Source organism: Mangifera indica, chromosome 17 (genome assembly GCF_011075055.1).
Source record: "Mangifera indica cultivar Alphonso chromosome 17, CATAS_Mindica_2.1, whole genome shotgun sequence".
In the NCBI taxonomy this organism is placed as follows: Eukaryota; Viridiplantae; Streptophyta; class Magnoliopsida; order Sapindales; family Anacardiaceae; genus Mangifera; species Mangifera indica.
The window spans coordinates 11,328,154-11,346,296 of NC_058153.1; the positions used below are offsets into that span (position 1 = coordinate 11,328,154).

The window sequence follows — 18,143 nt, forward strand, 5'->3', positions numbered from 1 at the left end:
ATTGGTATACAAAGTGTGGGGAAGGAGTTTTATGGCTACTTAGAGGTGCCATTTCCATTACTGGAAACTCTTTGTTTTGACAATATGGGAGGATGGGAAGTTTGGATCTCTCATGAAGAGGAAGAAGCTAAAGCCTTTCCTCGCCTCAGAGAACTTTCTATTAAAAGGTGCTCTAAGCTGGAAGGATTATTGCCTAAATATCTTCCTTCTTTGGAAAAGCTTGTCATTACAAGCTATAAGAAATTGGTCGTGTCAGTTGAAAGTCTTCCAAGACTCTGCAAATTAGAAATTGATGAATGTGAACAGATGGTGTGGGGAAGTACAATCGATCTCAGCTCACTGAAATCAGTGGTTCTTTCTCGTATCTCGACTCATATCTGTCCAACAGATATATTTACACACGGGTTATCAAAAGTAGAAGAAATGAAGATTGTTGGTTCTGAAGAGCTGACATCTTTGTGGCAAAGTACAGCTGAATGGCTTCAAGATAATCGCTCCCTTTGTCAATTGAAAATTTGGCGATGTCCCCAACTTCTGTGCGTGGTGGCAGGGGAAGAAGAAGAAGAAGGACAAGAACAGCTTGGGATGCAATGCAGACTTGAGTATCTGGAATTGAATGAATGCAGGCGCTTTGAAAAGCTACCAAAATCATTGTGCAGCCTTAGTTTTCTTAAAGAAATACGCACCAGTTGCTGCCCAAAACTTGTTTCTTTTCCAGAGACAAGCGTCCCCCCCCAGCTAAGAATCATCGAAATTGAAGAATGCAATGCACTGAAATCGTTACCTGAGGCTTGGATGAACAACAGCAATACATATCTTGAAAGCTTGTCCATTGAAAAGTGTGAATCTTTGACATATATCACCAAATTTAGGCTTCCGTTGAATCTGAAGTGGCTAAATATCAGATATTGCAATAATTTATGGACGTTGATTGATGAGGACAGTGGAACCCATGGCAACACCTCTGTTCTAGAGTCCTTGGTAGTCAACTTTTGTCGATCTCTCACATCCTTGTGGTCAAGAAGTGAGTTACCTGATACACTTGAACACATTGAGCTTTGGGGTTGCTCAAGTCTTGCTTCCTTGTCATCAGGAGGCAATCTACCTATGGCTCTGAAATCCCTAATTGTTTTCCAGTGTTCCAAGCTAGAGTCGATTGCAGAAAGATTGCAGAATCTCACATCTCTTGTACATATCGAAATTTCTTTTTGTGGTAATCTTAAATGTTTTCCGCAGGATCTTCACAAGCTACGCCATCTTCAAGAGATGACTATATCTCATTGTCCAAATCTTGTTTGCCTTTCGGAAGGATGCTTGCCTCTCGGGAACCTGACGTCGCTCCACATAGACAGCTGTGAGAAACTGAAGGCCCTACCCAACCGGATACACAATCTCACTGCACTTAAACATTTATGAATAAAAAATTGTCGGAGCATGGCCATGTTCCCTGTCCATGGCTTTCCTATCAGCCTTGCATCACTTGAAATTGCAGATTTGAACATCTTTAAACCACTGTTTGATTGGGGGCTCTACAGACTCACTTCTCTTAGAAATCTCAGTATTGGCAAGGGATGCCCAGAAGGGGTGTCATTTCCACAAGAAGAGACTGGAATGATGCTTCCTACCTCCCTAACCTGTTTGAAAATTCGAAATTTTCTGAACCTGGAATGCCTGTCTTCTGATATTCGGAATCTGACTTGCCTGGAAACACTCTCCCTTTCTGCATGTCCTAAGCTCAAATTTCTTCCTGAGGATTGCCTGCCTTCCTCGCTTCTGGAACTGTATATCCATCGATGTCCATTGCTCAAACAAATGTATGAAGAGCATAGACGGCAAAATTATTGGCCAATGATTGCACGCATACCTTATGTCAAGATTGAGGATGAGTTCATGGAGTAAAGACCCCAGGGTCAAGATTGATCTCCCACAATTTGTTCCCGAGAAGACAACATCTTGGCCCTTTTCAAATCCGTCTGTAGAAAAGTATGTTCATTTTCCTAGTACTTTCATTGTTGATTGATTTAAAGTAAAACATGAACACCAGAATAATGGTTAACTTGATTCTCTGTTGTGTGTTTCTGTTTTTATCTCAGAGATCCTTGCACGGAATCATTTTCTGTTGTTTGATGTTTCTCTATTGTGTAATGATTGGCAGAGAGGAGGTTTTTTTCATGTGTTTTTTTTGTTTTGTTTTGTCACTGTTGGAATTGACTACTACTTTGTTTTTGATACGTTTTTGGATCACAATGTAGACACATATAATTATGCAGAGAAAACTCTCTAAGATTGTGTCCCAAAGCTACTTTCAATTCGAAACTTCTTAATATTTATTTCATTTCATTTATTGATTTTAGATTGATTTTAGTGACATGAAGAAGAGATTTCTTAGTATTTATATACTGTTTATTTCATTAAGAGTCCCTTGATTAGTATTTTTTAAAAGCAGTAATCATTCATATCATGTAATATATAGACTTCTTAGTATACAGAGTAAATGTTTTTTTTTTTAAATCTTTGATCAAAAATGCAAAGGAAGAATATCATTAATTTTCTAAAATATTAAATAATTAGTAGCATAACAACTTATATAATTTATATAATTATTTAGTACAATTAATGTAATCCATATTATTGTTGGTTAAATAATCAGTTATAATATGTTTAGGATATCTTACATAAATAAGGGAAATTAAAGTAAATATCCCATTTTACCCATATTTAAGTAAAATTGTCTCATTTTTTATTTTTAAGCAAAAATATCCTATTTTCAAAGGCTCAATCAAAAATATCCCAAAAACTTTTTAAAAAGATAAAACTTTCATCACTTCTATAGAAGCGTTCACTCTCATACATTTCTCATATCTTTCAAACTCTTACTCTCACTTTCATTTTAATTCAATATTTAATATCGTGGGTTCTTTTAGAAGGTAAAAATTCGTATTTTTTTATTGATATATAAAGGGGGCATTTGGATATTTAATAATACATTAAGAGGTTAAAGAAATAGTAAAAAAATATGGGGATATATTGATATTAAACAATGTATTAAAGTTTTAAATGAAATCTTAGAAAAATATTAGGGCATTTAGATACAATATAACATATGAGGGTGTTAAATAAATATAGAGGGTTAAATAAAATGTTAAAAAAATATAGAGGATATTTTGATATTAAACAATGTACGAAAGATTTAAATGAAATATTGAGAAAATACATGGATATTTTGATATAATATAACATATGAGTAGGGCTAGATACGAGCCGAACAGAGCCTGAACAGGGCCCAACTCGTTTTCGGCTCGCTTTCAGTGAGCCCAAGCTCGGGCTCAAGTTCGGGCTCGCTGAGCTTGCTAAACACATGTCGTGTTCGACTCGTTTTATAATTTTAGTGTTCGGGCTCGAGTTCGTTTTGAGCTCGTATTTCAAGGAACAAAATAGTGTCATTTTTTGCTTAAAATTATGTTTTTTTTTTATTTGAGTGAGTGGCTCGTGAGCCGAGCTCAGCTCGCTTAACCGGTGTTCGAATTCGGGCTCGTATTCGTTTTTTGCTTAAAATTTAGGCTTGCATTCAGAATTGTTCGAGCAAAGCTCGCTTCTAGCCCAAACAAACTCGCTTCAAATCCAGCCCTACATATGAGGGTATTAAATGAAATGTTAAATAAATATAGGGGTTAAAAAATATTAAAAATATATGGGAGATATTTTGATAGTAAACAATGCATAAAGGTTTTAAATTAAATATTAGAAAAATATATGATCATTTCGATACAAGACAACATATGAGGGTGTTAAATGAAATATTAGATAAATATAGAGTGCTAAATAAAATTTTAAAAAAATATGAAAGATATTTTGATATTATCGATGCAAGATAACATATGAGTTAAAAGAAATGTTAGATAAATATATAGGTTAAAACAATGTTAGAAAAATAGGAGAGCTATTTTAATACTAAACAATGTATAAAGTTTTAAATAAAATATTAGAAATATATAGAGACATTTTGATAAAATATAAGGGCATTTCGATATAATACATTATTTGAGAGTATCAAATAAAATGTTAGTTAAATATAAATCGTATTTTGAAATTAGATAAAATTTGAGGGTGCTAAAAATATATATAAACAAAGATACGACATTTCGATATTATAAGAATATCAAATTCGTATATATTATAAAAATATGGTATATTTTGACATTATATAATATATTAAGGAGTAAAAAAATATTAGAAAAATATAAGATATTAACCAATATATGAAATTAACATTTTGGTTTCAGATAATATATGGGGGTGTTTAATGAAATGTTTAAAAATTAGAGGTGACATATTGATGTCAATAAATATTTATTGTGGATTTTTTATGATAAATACTAAAATTTGTACCTAAATTTATCATTGTATGATTGATAATTAAAATGACTAATTATGTTGTTGTTCGTTTCCAAGGAGAATAGATCAAATATGATGAGAATACAATGAAGTATCTTGAAGGGTTTAACAAATTGGTTAAAATTCTCTTTGGAATAATAGTTAAGAGATTTATCCAACTTTTAAGTGAAAGTGTAGTATTGATATAATCCGAAACTACATCAACTATGCTTTAAAAAAAAAAAAAGAATTTGGCTCGACTTTCTTATAAAGATAAAAAATGATGAAAATGTGTAAGACCTTAATAACATGTCTCAATACTTCAAGGAATATATTCATATTTTTGTTGCACGTTCCACAATCGAAGGACAAGAAGAAAAAGAAAAAAAAAAAATTAATGGCAACAATGATAGTGAAGTCAAAAAGGAATCCGTTGGGGAAGATTTGATTGATTTCCATCATAATGCATTCTATATCGTTGTTGAATGGGTTCGTGAATACAAAGAGAGAGTTCCAGATCGAAGGTGACTTTAAGGAGATCAAGATGATTGATGTGCTTTTTGATGAGGCAAACTTTGAGGATATATCACTTGTTAACTGTGATATAGATAGTCTTCATATTGAAGATTCTATTATATGTGGCAAGAATTATTTAGAACCATTTTTTGGTAATGTCCTCACTGTTTCATTTAAGTGATTTCCCGATTTTCCTCTATAGCCTTCATCATCATCAAGTGGTGTAGGATTGATCTAAGAGAAAAATGCTATAAAATTTGGTGATATTTTTAATAATAAAAAACACTTGAAAGATGTTGTAGACTAATTTATCCTGGAGAAAGGATTTTAGTACAAAGTGCTTAAGTCTGGGACATTTAAACAATATCTTCGCTCTATTATTTGCATTGATGTTGTTTTTCTTAAAGGTTGATCTCTGGGATATACTTATATGTGATGGCTTTTCCACTAGCTTTGTATCACTTAAATATATATATACTTATATGTGTTATTATATAATTGGGTAATTTTGAATTAAAGATCAAACATCTAATTATGTGATGACAGATATAAGTATGTACACAAAGTGGATACAAATAGTATTGTTTTTTTATTACATATAATTATTTTGTTCTCTTTGTCAATAAAATATATTTTGATCCGATTTAATTTGATTATGATTCCTATTTGATATGATTATGGTTTGATACATTTTTAATTTTATTTAATTTTGATTCGAAATGATTCGTATTATAAATCAATTTACTAACTTTAAAATCAATGCATGTGTGAGATATATACGTGGGAAGACATAATTTCATAGTGATAGTCAAAATTCATAGTCTGCAATAAAGGCAACAAAGAGAGATATTTTATTCATGATAAGATTGTAATGTGACATAAATGGCTTAGGAGATAGTTTGTCTTTCCGAGCAAAGACTCCTAGAGACATTGATACATTTTTTAGTGATAGAGATGTATTGAATTTGAGCAGTCTATGATGCATATTTACACACAAGTGTCAGAGGAAGAAAAAGACAGAGACAAGACCAGCTCGAGATGGCTCGTAGACTTGAGTATCTGGAATTGAATAATTGTACACGGTTTGAAAATCTACCAAAATAATTGTGCAGCGTCAATTTTCTGAAAGAAATATGCATCATAGACTACCAAAATCAGCAGGGTTTGAAAAAAGTAATTGGGACACTATCACCCCAAAAGCTAGCACAACAGGTGAGATTGTCTCTCACATTGCATGGTGCAATACTATTTACAACAAGGCCAAAGGACTATTTCTTACCCAAGTTTTTACTACAAAAACAAATATACACTTATGAGATTTGAAAAACCTAAATACTAATTTATCGACTAACATATGTTAAAATTTTTTGTTAAAGATAACGGTAAAAATATTATTTGACCAAAATATTAAAGAAAATATCAAATTCATTATATCCCCCCTTAAGTTTGAAAAACTAAAATTTTACTTTAACTTAAAGTTTTCTAATTTTTAAAAGTAACATGCTCCTGCCCTAAAAAAAAAACCTAGGGTTTATTTTCTTCTCTTCTCCAACCACCAATAACAATGCTTTCAACCTTCAAAATGTCAACCTCCAGATTTTCATCTCTCCGACATGAAGAAGAGTCAACGAAGAAGCTCACCTTTGTCGATCCAGAAGAATGAACGAGTCTTCATCAATTCAAACAAATGGACACATCTTCATCGATTTGTTTGAAATCGATGAAGATAAGCCTTCGTTGATTATTCTTCTTATAGGAAAGATGAAGATTTGGTGGCCGATATTTTGTGGATTGAAAGCGTTGTTGCCGGTGGGCAAAAATGATGCCTAGAGAGGGAAAGAAAATAAACCTTAGGTTTAGGAGGGGGAGTTGTGAAATTTACTTTTAAAAGTTAAAAAACTTTAAACAATAATAAAGTTGTTAGTTTTTAAAACTTAAGGAAAAAATATAATGAAATTTGTATTTTTTTAATATTATTAAATAACGATTTTATTCTTGTTTTTAACAAAAATTAGTTTATAAGTAGATATTTAGGTTTTTTAACTTAATAAATATATATTTATCTTTGTATTAAAATTTGGATGAAAAATAATCTTTTGACCATACAATGAACCAATAACATTCTCTCAACAGGGCCAATCCAAGTGTAAACGGGACGAAAAATCTCCTTTCATATGGGCCTCTGGAATCATATGGATGGTGTCTCTCAAATAGCTTTTAAGGCCCTCCTCCCGGCTCTGATGTCAAATTATCATTTTTTTGAATCTAGCCTGAGAGCTCGATTTATAATTTCTAGATATTCTGGGTGACTGTTTCATGATTGCAAAATATTACAAATAAAACTATATTTAATTAAATACATATTTTATGTGTTTTATTATATAATTAAATAATTTTAAATTAAAAATAAAAAATATTTAATTATATTATAATATATATAAATATTATATTTGTGTATTTAAAATAAGTGTATATAATATTGATTTAAAATATAATATAATATGAGAAAATTAATTGAATTTGCTTAGAAGATCGAATGAAAGCATACAACGTTCAAAAAGACTCAGTGATTTAGAAAAAATTCACTAGAAGCCTTGCACATTCTCAAACTAAACTTGAATTTTTCTTTACGGAAGCAACCATGTCTATTGTTGGAGAGGCGATTCCAACCGTGTCCATGGAGATGCTGTTCCAAAAGTTTACCTCTACTGAACTGTTACACTTTGCACAGCAGGAGCAAATCCAGGAAGATCTCAAGAAGTGGGAGATGAAATTGATGAAGATGAAGGCGGTGCTTGACGATGCAGAAGAGCGGTAAAGATCTGGGTCAGCACAAGTAAGTTACGGAAGCTAATTCCTTCTTGCTTTAATCCTCAGACTGTCAAGTTCAATTCCATGATAATCCTCAGGGGTGCCATTCCCATTACTGGAAACTCTTTGTTTTCAGAAATATGGAAAGATGGGAAGTGTGGATCCCTCATGAATATGAAGAAGCTAAAGCTTTTCCTCATCTCAGTGAACTTTCTATTAGAAGATGCTCTAAGCTGCTAGGATTATTGCCAAAACATCTTCCTTCTTTGGAAAAGCTTGTCATTAGAAGCTGTGAACAGTTGGTCTTATGGTTGAAAGTCTTCCAAGACTCTGCAGATTAGAAATTGATGAATGTGAACAGATGGTGCGGGGAAGTACAATTGATCTCAGCTTACTGAAATCAGTGGTTCTTTCTGATATCTCGACTCACATCTGTCCAACAGAGCTATTTACCCACAGGTTATCAAAAGTAGGAGAAATAAAGATTGATAGTTCTGAAGAGCTGAAATTTTTGTGGAGAAGTACAACTGAATTGCTTCAAGATAATAGCTCCCTTTGTCGATTGGTAATTCAGCAATGTCCCCAACTTCTGTGCATGGTGGCAGAGGAATAAGAAGAAGAAGAAGAAAAAGAACAGCCTGGGATGCCTTGCAGACTTGAGTATCTGGAATTGAATATATGTACACGCTTTGAAAAGCTACCAAAAGCATTGTGCAGCCTTACTTTTCTTAAAGAAATACACATCCAGGACTGCCCAAAACTTGTTTCTTTTCCAGAGACTAGCATGCCTCCCAGCTAAGAATCATCGGAATTGCAAAATGCAGTGCACTGAAATCGCTACCTGAGGCTTAGATGAACAGCAACAATACATATCTTGAAAGCTTATCCAGTAAGGAGTGTGAATCTTTAAGACATATTGCTAAATTTAGGCTTCCGTTGAATCTGAAGTGGCTATCTATCAGCTGTTGCAATAATTTATGGACTTTGATCGATGAGGAGGAGACTACTGACAGTGGAACCCTTAGCAACACCTCTCTTCTCGAGTACTTGACAATCGAATATTGTCCATCTCTCACATCCTTGTGGTCAAGAAGTGAGTTACCTGATACACTTGAACACATTGAGGTTTCCAGTTGCTCAAATCTTGCTTCCTTGTCATCAAGGGGCAATCTACCCATGGCACTGAAATACCTAATCGTTTATGACTGCTCCAAGCTAGAGTCGATTGCAGAATCTCACATCCCTTGAACGTATCGAGATTTCTTGTTGTGATAATCTTAAATGTTTACCTTGGGATCTTCACAAGCTCCTCCATCTTCAAGAGATGACTACATCTCGTTGTCCAAATCTTGTTTCCTTTTCGGAAGGAGGCTTGCCTTCTGGGAACCTGACATTGCTCTGCATATACAACTGTCAGAAACTGAAGGCCCTACCCAACCGCATACACAATCTCGCTGCACTTCAGCATTTATCAATTACAGATTGTCTGAGCAGGGCCTTGTTCACTGTCCATTTCTTTCCTATCAGCCTTGCATAACTTGAAATGGAAGATTTGAACATCTTTAGGATAGACTCACTTCTCTTAGAGACCTCAGGATTGGCAAGGGATGCCCAGAAGTGGTGTCATTTCCGCAAGAAGAGATTGTAATGATGCTTCCTACATCTTTAACCCATTTGAAAATTGAAAATTTTCTGAATCTGGAACGCCTGTCATCTGGTATTCAAAATCTGACTGGCCTGGAAGAACTCTCCCTTTCTGCCTGTCCTAAGCTCACATTTCTTCCGGAGGATGGCCCGCCTTCGTCTCTTCTAAGACTGAACATCCATAAATGTCCGTTGCTCAAACAAATGTGCAAAAAGTATAGAGGACAGAACTACTGGCCAATGATCGCTCGCATACTTTACGTCTGCATTGATCTGAATTTCATACCAGCGTATGGACCCCCATGATCGTTATTGATCTCCCACAATCTGTTCCTGAGAAGACAACATCAAGGCCCTTTTCAAATCTGTCCTTAGAAAAGTATGTTTAATTTTCTAAAGTACTTTCATTGTTGATTGATTTAAAGTAAAAAATTGAACACCAGAATAATGGTTAACTTGAGTCTCTAATGTGTGTTTTTATTGTTATTTAAGAGGCCCTTGCACATAATCATATTTTGGAGGAACAAGAACAGCCTCCTCCCTGTTGCTGTTCCTATTGATGCACAAGTTTGCATCTGTTTGATGTTTCTCATTGCCTGGTTAATATACTTGTTTTGTGGTTGTTGTAATTGACAATCACTTCATCTTGAAGGCATGATATAGACATGTAAGGGTTGCAAAGTAGACGCATACAGAGCAGTGAGATAACTAGTGCAGAGAAAACTCTCTAAGATTGATTTTGGCTTAAGATTGAGCAACTTTCAATCCGGAACAGTTTGTGGAAAAATGTGATAAATAAAATAATTTTATTACAGTGAGAAATAATTAAAATTACACAAAAACTAAAGGTTGAGGTGCAGATATATGACTCTCTTTAAAGAGAGTCGAGCTATCTACTGTCAGTAAAATTATAAATAACCAGCTTAGTAAAGAGAAACAAACTTAATTTAACCATCTTGTTGTTTGGTGCAATATGTCAAAGGGTGCAGGCAACCTCAGCCTTGCGCAGGTCGGTGACATTTCCAGGAATGCCAGTGATGCAGCAGATTATTTTGTCCAGGACCCTCCCCAATATAGCTTTGTTGAGAAGCAGCTGAAATTGTCCAAACTGCCCAGTCTTTGCTGCCGAACCTGCTTCCTCTTAGGTAATTTTCTGCCTTTACCCAGAATTCCCAGGAGTTGGTGCAGTGGTCTCTGTCTCCAGGCCAACCCAGATTGCTCTCCATCTAGGAAAATCAGACGGTTGCAGAGCTTGTTATGCAGTTCCCCTGTTAGCAGAAGGTCCAATCCAGCCCTGTCCAGGTTATTTCCGAGTGCTGTCTCCAGGCAAGGCCATGTCGACTCCTGCAGCTGTCACTCCAGCTCCTTTTCTCCTGATTTTGCTGCTGCCTGGGAATTCTGTGAAGCTGCAAATCTGTTCTTGGTTGCTGCCACTCTTCATTGGTTTGGCTGCAACATGCAATCTGCAAGTGAAGACCTGATTGGCTCTGCCCTTTCAGATACAGTTTGCTGCAAACTTGGGATGAATCTTTCGGGAAGTTCAGCCTCAACCATAGTCGCTGTTGTTGCTTGAAAAAATGAAGTCCTCCATACTGTGATTAAAGGATATTCAGTTTTTGTAGCTTGTGCTCAAATCTGTTTTGCTAGTCACTTTTGTTTAGCTTATACATGGTGGTCAGGTCTGCACTTTCTCTTCCAAGTAAATTTAGGGATATATAGGTGTGGTTTGTATCTCCACTTGAACTCTATCATGGTAGGTGTCATAGGGGTAACTTGTTCCCCGGCAGAAGTACCCATGATGCAACCAAATGTCTTACGACTCAGCAATACCCGCACACTGCTATGCGCTATTGCCACGCACAATTATCGCAACATTCCCATACTTTGTTTAATTCGGCAAGCCCAATTTAAAGCAATACAAATATACATTTCGTACACATGGGTTACAGGAAAATACTCCCAACCTTTTGTTGGAAATTACAAATGACAATACACACTCTTGCGCATGCCCACTTGCACACTGTATAAATTATCTCCCACACATTCAGTCACGCTCAACATGACACAGTCACTTGTATCACTCTTCTATACACTCAACATATTCATGAATTCACATTGATGAATATAATTTACATACATTCAGCCCATGTCTCTCACTCACCGACTCACATGCACAAACCCTTGCACTTACATTAATCACTCATGCACACATTTCCCACTCATGCATGCATTTCCCGTCACTCATGCACACACCCAATGTTCTTGCGTACATCTCACGTTACACACTCAAGCACACACATTTCCCATTTGTATATGCTGTCCCTTACACGTCTGCACTTCCCTCATGCAGCTCACTCAAATGCATGTCCTTATCACATGCACCTTGATGAACCCTTACGAAACGTGTTCCCCCAGTTGTGGCTTTATGCCTTTCCTTGTGCATCATCATTTCATGTAAATTTCCAGCCCTTTAATAGTTTGCAAAAACGCAGCAGTTACAGCCACCCAAGACATGAATTCAAGCAGGTAGTTTTCTTATATAAACGCTCTCAGCCACCCTTAGTCATGTTTAAATAACTCTCCTATCTAAGACAATGCGAACCAAGGGCGGACTTGGGCCTCTATCAGGGTAGGTCCAGACCCATTCTCAAATTATAAAAGATTGAAACTCTATGTTTAAGTCATTACATAAATGTTGAGAATTTGTACATATAGACCCATCCTCAAATGGAGCAGAGATAAAAAAATTAAGATGTATAATAATTTTAGTGTAAAATAAAATTCTAACCTGATACAGAATTAAGTCAATCCATCACCTAAACATCTATTTGTATAAAAACAGATTTTCTCCAACTTTCCAACTCAAATCCATATGAAAAATATTTAAAAAAGAAAAATTTATAAACATAAAAGTTCATGTTTAAGAAAAAGGTCTTAACATTTTCTTTTTCTAAATGCGAAATACAACACCCAGACCAGATAATTCCCCCTTTCTTCGGCTCTTCCTTCCCCCACCATGTACAAACACGCCTGTACCAAGATCTCATCTTCATTTAGCTTAGTAAGTGTGGCTCTCGTATCAGAAAGTAGTAGGATGTGATTTGCTGAAAGTTTATTTCAGAAAGTAGTATGAATTAAGTTTTAGATAAATATAGAGTTTAAATATCCATAATTTTATAAAAATTCTATATATTTGAAGATTATGTTAAAAGTTAAACGCACCACAAATCTACTTTTAAAAAGTAGTGTAAATGATTTTTTAAAGGCCAAAAGACTTTTTCCCACCCAAGTTTTGATGAATTCTCTTGGGGTTTTAAAAATTCAAATACTTATCCATAGGTTGTTAACCTTAATTAAAATCATTAGTTATAGAGGTAAAATTGTTATTTTACTACTAAACTCTAAAACTGTAAGAATTTACATCATTTTTATCACATAGTTTGAAAAACTAACAATTTTCTCTCACCCAAAAGTTTGAAAAATTCACTTTTTTCCCTAAAGTTTTTTTCTCCATTCTCCGACCACCGAAATCCGCTATTGCCATTGGCCGACCACCCCGGTATCTTCTCCAACTGTCGCCTTCCCACCGGAGTAGGTTCTCGTTCGACAAAGAGATGAAGAGTCTTTTCATCTCTTCATCGAACAAAGACAGTTCATCTTTGTTCGACAAACCTACTGTAGTGGGAAGACCGATGGCTAGAGAAGAAGATGATGGGGTGGTTGGCTAATAGTGACAGTGAATTCTAGTCATTGGAGAATGAAGAAAAAAAGTAAATTTTTTAAACTTTTGGGTACAAAAAATTGTTAGTTTTTCAAACTATAAGAGAAAATGTTATAAATTTTAAAATTTTAGGATTTATAATAAAATAATAATTTTACCTCCTTGGTTAAGGTTTAAATTGAACTCGAATTTATTTAAATTGGTATATAATATTATTAGAAGGGCATCAATGAGATGAACGGTATTATCGGTGTGTGAACATTGTTATTAAAAGGATAAACAATATCACTAAAAAAATAAACGAATCAAACTCAAATTAACTTTTCGTGCCAAAACTTCACCTTAAGTTTGATTCATTTGAACGGTGGATTCAAGTTTAATGGTTTCTTACCATAAGTTATTGGGTTAGTAAGTAGACCCTACTTACCTTATAGTGTACTTTTTTCTTAATCTTAGCAAGAGGATTGTTCGATACATCAATCCTTTTGGTTATTAGGCACCTTGTAAGTGCACATACTTAGTAAGTGACAGTTCTCCCTTGGTTTTTCTTTAAAATTAAATTTTGATAAGCTACATTTTTCCTTCTAGAGTTTCATTTTCAAGTCGTGTTTTCCAACGGCCAGAATTTGATTATGACTTCTCTTTCTCTATCGCCAATGATCTCCCTTTCAATGCAATCTCATTTAATTTGCTTTTGTCAAGTTCGACGTCTATTGTCATTGTCGATAAAGACGTTAACGAAGATAATTCATCTCCATTAGAAATGAAAATGAATATTGGATCGGAGCGAAGCTAACCAGATGAGACTACGCTGAGAGGGAGACCATTGGTGACAAAAAAAGAGAAGTCACGGCTAGGTTTCGACCGCATGAGAAGATGGCTTGAAAATGAAATCCTATTAAAAAAAAATATAACTTTTTAAAGTTGAATGCTAGAGGGAAATTGTTAATTTTCTAAAATAAAGAAAAAATAAAATAAAATTTTATTATTCTTAATATATTACAGTTAAATGACAATTTTATTTTTAAAATTAACAAATTTTATTAATTTTAATAATCAATAGGTGAGAGTTTAAATTTTTAATTTTTAGATAATATATAAAACAGAGCATAAAATTATAAAATTTCTTAAATATACTATTACCACACCAATTAATTTTAAAAAAAGATATATCGATCCTTATTAGTAATATAATTATATTGTGTAATACATATCATACAATGTTATTTTTTATTTATGTCATATTATCATATACAATACGTATTATTTAACACAGAATACCAATAATTTTTATTTTATCATATATGTTATTGATGTTTATAACTATATGTATTGTTATTCACCCTCTCCTAATATAATTACTTATACTTAAAAGGAAATACGAACAACAATTGTAGCTCTGAAAATGCACAAATTAGATTAGACTGGAATGACCCATCTGTATATGATTATTAGCCCATGATTAAGAAATATGAAGGCTGTTTGAATGTACTGAATTATGAATTTATAAAAATTTTGAATAGCTTAATAATATGATTAAAAGACGATAACAGTAGTATTGGGGCTGCGTAACAGTAAATATATTGATTACGTATCAAACAGGCTTGGCTAACCCATAAAACCAAACGGGCTTATGGGTAAATTAGATTTGGATAAGTTGATTGATTCACATAAATGGATAGTGGAGGCCAGGTACGGACTGCCTTCTTTGTTGATTAAGCATATGCACAGCTGTGATGCATGTGCAGTGTGTACCCACACCATGAAATGACGAGAAATATTGTCAACGTGGCGTCAAAATATTGGTTTGATCAGAGGCCGGACAATATTACAGAATAATAATAGAGACTCAATAATTCAACTTTCATAATTCAAAACCGATAATTTCGCTAAACTTTCCGCCCTGTCACTTCATTCTGACAGCTTACAGTGGAAAAATTTCTAACAGGATTGTAAATTTTTCAGCTTAGCCTGGTTTCACGGCAATTGTTATTGTTGGACTTTTAGTCTTGAATGGCTGGCATTTAATATTTTCAGCAGTGATTTATTTTAGGTAATATATTATTATATAATTAAATATTATTTTATTTTTAATTTAAAATTATTTAATTATATATTATTTAAATATTTATTTATATATTTAAAAATATATATACATAATTTTATTATATTATTATTGTTAATCTCTAGTGTATAGATGCATATTTTTGGCTGTTGTATTGAGGGCAATTTGGGTATTGTGTTATTCTGACAAAAAATGAAGTCAATAAAAGAAAAACTTGAAGCTCTTGAACCACATATTGGCGTCCTCGACATAATAATACTTTGTTAGGTGAAGGAGAAATTTGATTCTTTTGAGTGCATTTTCTTTCAGAACCAATTGTTGGTAAAGAGTAGGTGTGTATGCGGTACGATTTAATTTGACAAACCTTGCCGGGGAATAAGTCTTTTAGCCTCGCCAATCAATGAGTTAAGAGAAAAAGCTTCTTTTATATGGGCCCCTGGAATCACATGTAAATTGTCTCCCAAATAGCGTTTGAGGCCCTCCTTCCAGCCCTGATGCCAATTTATTATTATTATTTTTAATGTAGCCTGAAAGCTCGGTTTATAATTTCTAAATCTCCATAAGCTAGTGTGAGAAAATAGGGGTCCTGCCCCACAACAAGCAGAATCTCACTTCTCTTGAAAAATTATATATATTTTCTTGTCTATGGTTGATGGCTTTCCCATTAGCTTTGTATTACTTATTGTCAAACTGGTAAATATATGTAAGTAATTGTTGTTGGCCTTAGTAACCTTTTATTATAAATAAAATTATATGTACTCATTTTAAGTGCATAAATATTTACATATTTATATGTGTCATTACATGATTAAATATTTTTTAATTAAAGATAAAGTAACATCTAATTATGTGACGACACATATAAGTGTGTACATATAGTATTGTTCTTTTATTACGTATCAATATTTATGTTCTTGTTGTCAATAAAGTATGTTTTAATCCGATTTAATTTGATTATGATTTTATACGATTCCTATTTGATATGATTATGATTTGACACAATTTTAATCTAATCTAATTCTAATTCGATATGATTCAGATTATAAATCAATTTGCTAACTTTAAAATCAATGCATATGTAAGATATATATGCGGGAAGACATAATTTTATAGCGATAATCAAAATTCATAGTCCGTAATAAAGAGAACGAAAAGAGACATTTCATTCATGATAAGATTATAATATGACATAAATGTCTTAAGAGATAGTTTGTCTTTTAAAGCAAAGACTCTTAGAGACATTGATACAATTTTCAGTGATAGAGATACATTGAATCTATAGTAAAACGAAAGTTTGATGAAATTTCTCCAAATTTTGCATTCTGCTTTTAATAAAAATAATTTTCTATTCCTTTTTTTTTTTGGAATAGTTGTATTAGATGTCTCAAGAGGGCTCTCACATTGTTGAAACCACGCAAGGTTCGATGTCTTACTCCATATCACAAAACTCATAGGATTTTGTTTTGAGAATAGTTGTTATGAAATACTTTAACAAATTACCATTACTATTACGTAAAGCTTTTTAATTTTCTCTAGGATAACCTCTCTCTTCCTTAACCTTTTAAAGCTATAAACTTAGCAGCCACTTGCCGATTTCCAAGATTCTGTAATAACATTATGTTAGGGTCTTGAAAAAAGTAATTGGGACACTATCATCCCCAAAGCTAGTGCAACATGTGAGATTTTCTCTCACATTTAATCTGTGCAACAATATTTACAACAAGACCAAAAGACTTATTCCCATCCAAGGTTTGTTGAAATTCCAAGTGGCATTTGCTAAGTATTAAAATTTCAAACCCGTACTCATGAACTATTAAAATTAAGAGAATCAGTTAGTTCCTGAAATAAAATAGTAATTTAACTATAATATATTAAAAATACTAAAATTTTATCTCATTTTTCCCTTTGATTTAAAAAATTAATAATTTTCCCTTTAGATTAAACTTTGACAAATTACATTTTCCCCCTTAATGTTTCATTTTCAAGCCATGTTTTCCAACAACCAAAATTTAACTATGACTTCTCTTTCTCTATCGCTAATGGTTTCCCTCTCAATGCAATCTCATCCAATCATCTTTTGTCAAGTTTAACATCCATTGTCGTAGTCGATGAAGACACTAGTAAAGACGATTCATCTCCATTAAAAATGAAAATGATGTTTGGCTAAAACAAAACTAACTAGATGAGATTGTGTTGGGAAGGAGACCATCAGTGACAAAGAAAAAGAAATCCCAACTAGATTTTGGTCGTATGAGAAGATGAGTTAAAAATGAAATCTTACGAAAGAAAATATTACCATTTTTTCTTTCGAAAAATGATATTACCATTTTTTTCATTCAATGCTAGTGTGTTATTAAATAATTAAATATTTTTAAATCAAATATAAAATTTTAATAAATTATAATACATCATATATATATATATATATATATATATATATATATATATAATTATTTATACTCAAAAATAAATACAAAAAACAATTTTAGCTCTGAAAATGCACAAATTAGTTAGAAATGACCCACGTGAAAGGCTGTTTGAATGTACTGAACCATGAGATTATAAAAATTTTGAATAGCTTAATAATGTGATTAGAAGACGATAACAGTAGTATTGGCGTTGGGTAACGGTAAAATATTGATTAGGTGTATCCTATTTATTTATTTATATACAGTTAAAATTAATTGAGTCTATTAATTATATCATTTTAAAACTTTAAAAATTAATATTTTTTATCATAATTTTAAAAAACAGTATTTTCTTTCAAAGATTTTTAAACTTTCAAATTAAATTTTTCGATAATGATTGGTGAACTCCAAATAATGTCTCTTCTTTTTTGACATGTGCCTCTTCTACCCACACTCTTTTTCATCCTTTTCAAATTTTTAATTTTTAAAATTTAAAAAATAAAAATTAACATAAATTTATAAATAAAATGATAATTTTATTTTTAAAATTGTTAATTTTAACTGTTGATTAAATAAATAAAACAGATTTTGAAAATTAAGATGC

The 18,143-nt window shown here is 32.8% G+C and overlaps 1 long non-coding RNA gene across 1 annotated transcript; it reads left to right on the forward strand.

The window, feature by feature from the left end:
- The first annotated feature begins 7,420 nt into the window (after positions 1-7,420).
- On the forward strand, positions 7,421-11,282 carry LOC123200395. Its single transcript, XR_006498543.1, has 2 exons — positions 7,421-9,724; positions 10,328-11,282. It is a non-coding gene; the product is annotated as an uncharacterized LOC123200395 (long non-coding RNA).
- The last annotated feature ends 6,861 nt before the right edge of the window (positions 11,283-18,143 follow it).